Source organism: Diceros bicornis, chromosome 18, assembly GCF_020826845.1.
Source record: "Diceros bicornis minor isolate mBicDic1 chromosome 18, mDicBic1.mat.cur, whole genome shotgun sequence".
In the NCBI taxonomy this organism is placed as follows: Eukaryota; Metazoa; Chordata; class Mammalia; order Perissodactyla; family Rhinocerotidae; genus Diceros; species Diceros bicornis.
This window is the reverse complement of record NC_080757.1, coordinates 46,680,956-46,686,579: the sequence shown is the minus strand read 5'-3', so window position 1 is coordinate 46,686,579 and position 5,624 is coordinate 46,680,956. Positions and strand designations below refer to the sequence as shown.

Here is a 5,624-nt window from a genome sequence, read left to right as displayed (position 1 = left end):
ATAAACATTGGAACTCTACCCTAAGGGCCTATATAGGTAAAAAAAATTAATATGTTGAAGGTGAACTCAAAGATGATTACTCTATAATGGATCATGAACAGGAATTTAGAGATGTTTGGAGCCCTTAACCCATGAGGCCAATTTCATGGAAGAATTCTACCATCTACTTCAGGGACAGATCACTGGGCTAGGTAGGCAACCTGCCTGTATAACCCCAAACGGAATTTCTTATGATTTTTATACTCCTCCATGGCACACAATGGTTAGTGAGCTGAAGCCTAACCAGCCACCCTTAATGATGTCATCAAGCTCTGCTCTGGGAGCGGCATTCCAGAACCCCAAGTTAGGGGAGCAGGGGAATGTGTAGGCGGGAATAGGGTTCTGATTCTTATTGCTTTGTTTGGTACTTATTCCCTTTGAAGTCCTGTCCCCGGACTAAGAAACTGGTTCCCACTTAGTCATGAGGAAACCATGAGAAATGAATTGCATTTCCGAGATATTTCTGACTATCTCTTCAGTCTGATGTTTGGGAGCAAAGGGCAGTGGGAATGGGGATGATGAGGCAAGGGCAGGATCTTCTTTTTTGAATCTAAGAGTGGACTGATTAAGCACACAGCAAGGAGCAAGAGGCCCTCTCACGAGGTGAACATTCAGACTGAAATTCCTAGTGACTAGAGTGAATTCAGAGGAGCTGAGTCTGTAGATGCATTGGATACAAAAGACATGGGGGCCTGAAACACTTGTTTTTATGGGACTGCAGAATACAAAGAGTAACGTCTCTTCCCTTCTTCTCTACCCGATCTTCCCTCCCTTAGGAAACCCCAGTAGTAGAGGGCACCTTCAACCAAACAGCTGTTTCTATTCAACAATTATGTACGATGCACTTTTCTGTTTGTTGAACAGCAAACTGGCTTTCCTCCTCTTTGTTCTTCCTTTCTGCCTATAGGGCAATTTCCGCCTGTCTATTTTGCAGGGCTGTTAGTTCAAAAACACTGCCCATGGTGATTACACTCACTTCAAGGGTGACAATAAATGATGAAGATAATGGAGCTGATTCCTTCTTCCAGGCCTGCCCAAGCACAGAAGACAGAGAATTGGGAGAGTTCAAGGGCAAGAGAATTACCCTTGAAGAATTACCAACCCAGCCCACCAAGCCCACTTCTCAGTCTCACCCTCCCCAGCCCACTGAAATCTTTCTTCTTTCCATTTTTGGATAAGAATCCCAAGTCCCTGGAGGTTTTCCATCCTGGGCCTGGCAGCAGGGGAGCTGCAGTCACCTTGAACAATGACAGCAATGTCTTTGCTGACAGAGCCCAGCTGGTTTGTGGCTGTGTAGCAGTAGGTTCCAGTGTGGTTGTGGGTTGCCGTCTGTGGCACTTCAAGGTCAAAGATCACTCCACTCCAGGTACACATTAAGGTTGGAGTCAGGTTTCCCTCTGCGATGCAGGCAAGCATCTGTTCTGTCCCTTCCACCCATGTCTGGTTGCCAGGGCAACCAGATTCCTCAAACCGTGGCTTGTCTGGAAAAAAGAGAGTCCACAGAGGAGCTGAGCTCAGTGTGCCACATTCCCTACTCACCGTCATGCTCAGCTCCCTCTCCTTCCCCTAACCCAAATGCTGTGTCCCCTCCACCCAACAGCTTTCTTTCCCAAGGGGAGGACCATCAGTTCCCTGTTTTGAGCCACTCTTCTTTCCTCCTATGGGCAAGGAGTCTGAGAGGCAGCAAAGGGCAGTTTAACGGATTCAGACTAAATGATCTGAACTGGTAGGTCAATGGTGGCTCTGGGGCCCCTGATTCTCATCTTTGCTTCTCAGTAAGTAAGGATATGGGTAGGAGTGGACCCAGAGAAGAGGATTTTTCTACTTTTCAAAATACAAGTTTTTATGTAGAAAGTTCCCTCCTCAGCATAAGCTCCAACTATCACTTCCTTTGTTCTCAGGATCAGCCCTCAACTAACACTTCCTGATCACTTTAACCACTTTCTCTTTTCTGTTCCCAGTTTCCCCTCAGGTTTCTCCCCACTCACTTTCCTGGAGGTAACGTGATCTTGGAGAGCTGTAATTTTATTTTCTCCTTTGATTTTTTCATTTTAATGAGAAAACTGTGGCAACTCTAATAATGAAGCTGCTGGCCAACATCTCTGAAAATGGGAGACTAAAAATCCTTGTTTTCACAAGATCAGGCCTCTAGTCACATAAAACACGGAGCTGGATCACAGCAGTTTTGATGAACCTCTGACCTAGAACCTCCAAAGAAGCCTCACAGGAGAAATTTCAGCCATCATCTTCCTCCCTGGTAGTAAGTAAAAGCCAGGCAGGCTCCTCGGGGGCAGGGAGATCTGGGGCTCCCTGAAGTCGAAGAGTAGGGCTGGGTGATGTTAATACATGCCCTGAGCAGGTCACGTTAATGTCTCTCCCCGCCAATGGGTACAATTCTTTTATCTCCAGGATTGGTAGAGGGAAGCCTGTAAAGAAAGGAAAAAGAGAACCAAACATATTTCTCATAACTGGCAGCCACTTCTGTACTCTTACTGTTGGTGGTATCTCTTGGGTAGGAAGACAACGGGGGAAAGACTTTGGATACATTACTGCTTCTGTGTTGATTTGCAGGAGCAAGGAGATGGTTTGGGAACTTGAGAGCTTCTCCTACAACAAATGCAGTGTGCACACATTTGGCTATACCTCTGCAGCAAGGACAGCAAGATATCTTTTCACCTTACCAATTTCTTCCTCACCTCAAATAATTGTTCCTAGGAACAAGTTCAAGCACCCACAATCACTGTGTAAGTAGGATGACCTAAGGAAATAGAGTGAAGGCTGGATACAAGTACTGTCTCAATGCATATCCCCAACCTGCCTGCACTTATCAGAGAAAGATGAAGACTAACGTTCACATGAGAGTACACCTAGCAAAGGTTAGCCAGGATATTTGCAGTCAAATCACCAAGCCTTTACTGTGGAAGTTTTCAACGGCAGAGAACCCTCATGCAGAAGGGAAGAGGCAGGTCACTTACTATAGACATGTACTGGCTCTCTTGTTTTCACTCCATCTGTCCCAGAGATACAAGGCAAGACAGCTCCTGATCACCAGTCTCCATGGCCCAAACAGTGGCATTGGCCCATGCTGTGTCTCCCTCCCAGGAGAGGAAGGGGCTAAGCTCCTGGTCTCCCAAGAACATGTGGAACATTACCTCTTCGGCTGGCAACACCCTAGCCACCTCACAACCCTCAGTCTCTGCCATCCCAACCTCCCGAAATGGAGAGACTCAGATTTGGGGGCTCTGAGAGAATTCTGCCAAGAAATGAGGAAAGGAAAGAAAGGAGAAAGTCATGATAAATCATGTGTCAGGTAGGATCCCACAATGCAGGAAGGGAGTGTGGCAAAAATCTCTTTCTCTCTCAGGGTGAGTTTAAAGCCCAAGCAGAGCTAGAGCTCAATTACCCTCACACCCTCACCCTAAACCCTGTGGAAACTAGACCCCAAAGGCCAAGATAAGATGAGGAAAATGAGCTTCAGGATTCCTTCCATACCTGGGCTGTGACTCACCAAAGATCTGGAGTACCTTGATGGCTGAGCTGCCGTGAAAGAGCCCTCCACCATGTGAACTCAAGTCCAGTTCTGCGTGGCAGGAGAAATTGCACCTATCATCTTCCCTTTGGGCTCTGACACTGATGGTGACCTCAGCTCTTTGGGAAGCCACAGCCAAGCTCACAAAGTTTTTTCTATGTAGTTCTCGGTTACCCTGAAGAAGAGTAAGGGTGAGGTTCTCCAGCGGTGCTACACTGGGCACATAGCACTTCATCGTAAAGGCTTCATCCACGGCCACCCACGCAGGCTGCAGCTCCAGGATCACGGGCTCTGGTGGCTCTTTAAGAGAAAAAGACGGGCTCAATGACAGAAGGCTACTCACCTCTCCAGAAGAAATGGTATAGGACAGGAAGCCTGTGATAAAAGGTGACGGCTACCTTTAAACCATCCGATGAACAGTGTCAACTTTCTGCCACCCCTGCCCTGGATGGGATGCGTTAGCCTTCTAGCTGTTCTGCTCATCAAAGGTGGCTAAACCACAGGCAAGAAAATGTGACGGTTGAGGGGAGGTCCCTTGCTTTGATTGCTGATGCCATTCTGGAGAGCTTTTCTCTCTTATCAGATGTACTTCAGAGGTGTGAGCAGCTTCTGAGGAGCTCCTCAGCATTACACAAAAACTACACTAGTTAACCAAGCTCTTACTCCACAGAGATCACACTTATTCTTACGGCCATATCTTTGCCAATGCCATTTGCCCACTTGAAAGACTCTCCTCACCCATTCCCATCACTTCAAATCCTAACCATTCTGCAAGAATGAAGCTCAAGAGCCTCCTTTTCCATGGAGACTTCTCCAACTACCCCAGCCCACAAAGACCCTCCTTTCTCCAATCCACATTTATTCTAAAAATTTGTGGCAAATAATTCAGCACTAATTTTATACTTTTTTGATAACTTATAAGTTAGCATTATTAGCATATGCCTCCTGTATTTGAACATATTCTCAAGCACAGATGTCTAGATGCCCTCTATGGTCTGCTCCTAATTTAAAAGCCCACACCAAAGGGAAATAGAAGTAATTGGCTCTAGAATTCCTACAGTATGATAAAAATCTTTATTAAGGGCCCTAATTCTCTCCCCCAAAAGAAATCTCTAAGTATTCCCTAAATAAGACATAGTCATGTTCTCCCACTCTTCCCTTCCTCCTCAGCCCTCAGCCCCACTCGTGATATATGGTGATGCCAAGGCTTGTGTCTTTTTGGATCCCTGTGCAAGAGAAGAAGCACTGCAGAATGGAATTCTCTGGGACATCATCCAGAAGAAACTCTTTCCACCAAGGCCTTTTGCCCACCTGGGTTTTCTTTAAAACAGTTTGAATTCCACTGGGTCGCAGGTCTGCACAGGTGGTGCTGCAGCTGACCATTAGGGACTGTCCAAACTTTACCAGGGCCTGATCTGGCCAAAAAGAAGCCTCTTCTGTGGCCCTTGAAATGATCAACCACATATGCCAAAGACTCAGGTGAGGACCCCAAACAAAATATAGAGCCTATTCTACCTAGTTAGAGGTTACAGAATAGGAAACCTACCATGAATAAAAAGGCACAAGGGACTAGACAAGGAAAAAACTCTTGATGAACAAATTAGAACCTTGACTCCACCACCATTCCCTCCACTGATCATCTTTCTTGGAATCTTGATGTCTCCATTAGTGTCACCACGGAAACTACAGAGCTGTTAAAAATTGTGCCCAGGAAACCATTCTTTTCCTAAACTTCCAGAAATCTTGGAAGCTCCCAGGATTGGCTGCTGAGGGCCCTCATGGGGTTAGCAGACCCCTGAGAAAAAGAGTTTCTTATACCTCAAAGCAGTATTTCTCTCAAATTATGGTCTAAGGATTGCCTTCACCTAGAATGCTTGTAAAACTGCAGATTCCAGCTTCACCTCAGACTGAATAGATTAAGACCTTGTAAAGGTGGGATCTGGAAATACGCAAGCGAACAAAACAAGCACTCCTGGTGACCCTTATGCACACCAAATTATGAAACCACTGGCCTAAAGGTGACTCCCAGGGTCAGTCATTTCCCACGGAACTTTTC

General features: G+C 46.1%; 1 long non-coding RNA gene across 3 annotated transcripts; it reads right to left on the bottom strand.

Moving 5' to 3' along the window:
* LOC131416749 (uncharacterized) lies at nt 1-3,997 on the bottom strand. Of its 3 annotated transcripts, none has more exons than XR_009222634.1 (3): nt 3,548-3,997; nt 2,241-2,465; nt 1-1,520 (listed from the first exon to the last, which is right to left on the bottom strand). It is a non-coding gene; the product is annotated as an uncharacterized LOC131416749 (long non-coding RNA). The 3 variants fall into 3 exon arrangements; XR_009222632.1 differs by lacking the exon at nt 3,548-3,997 and adding an exon at nt 3,015-3,347 and having other exon boundaries at nt 2,028-2,465; XR_009222633.1 differs by lacking the exon at nt 3,548-3,997 and adding an exon at nt 3,015-3,347.
* Nucleotides 3,998-5,624: the final 1,627 nt, after the last annotated feature.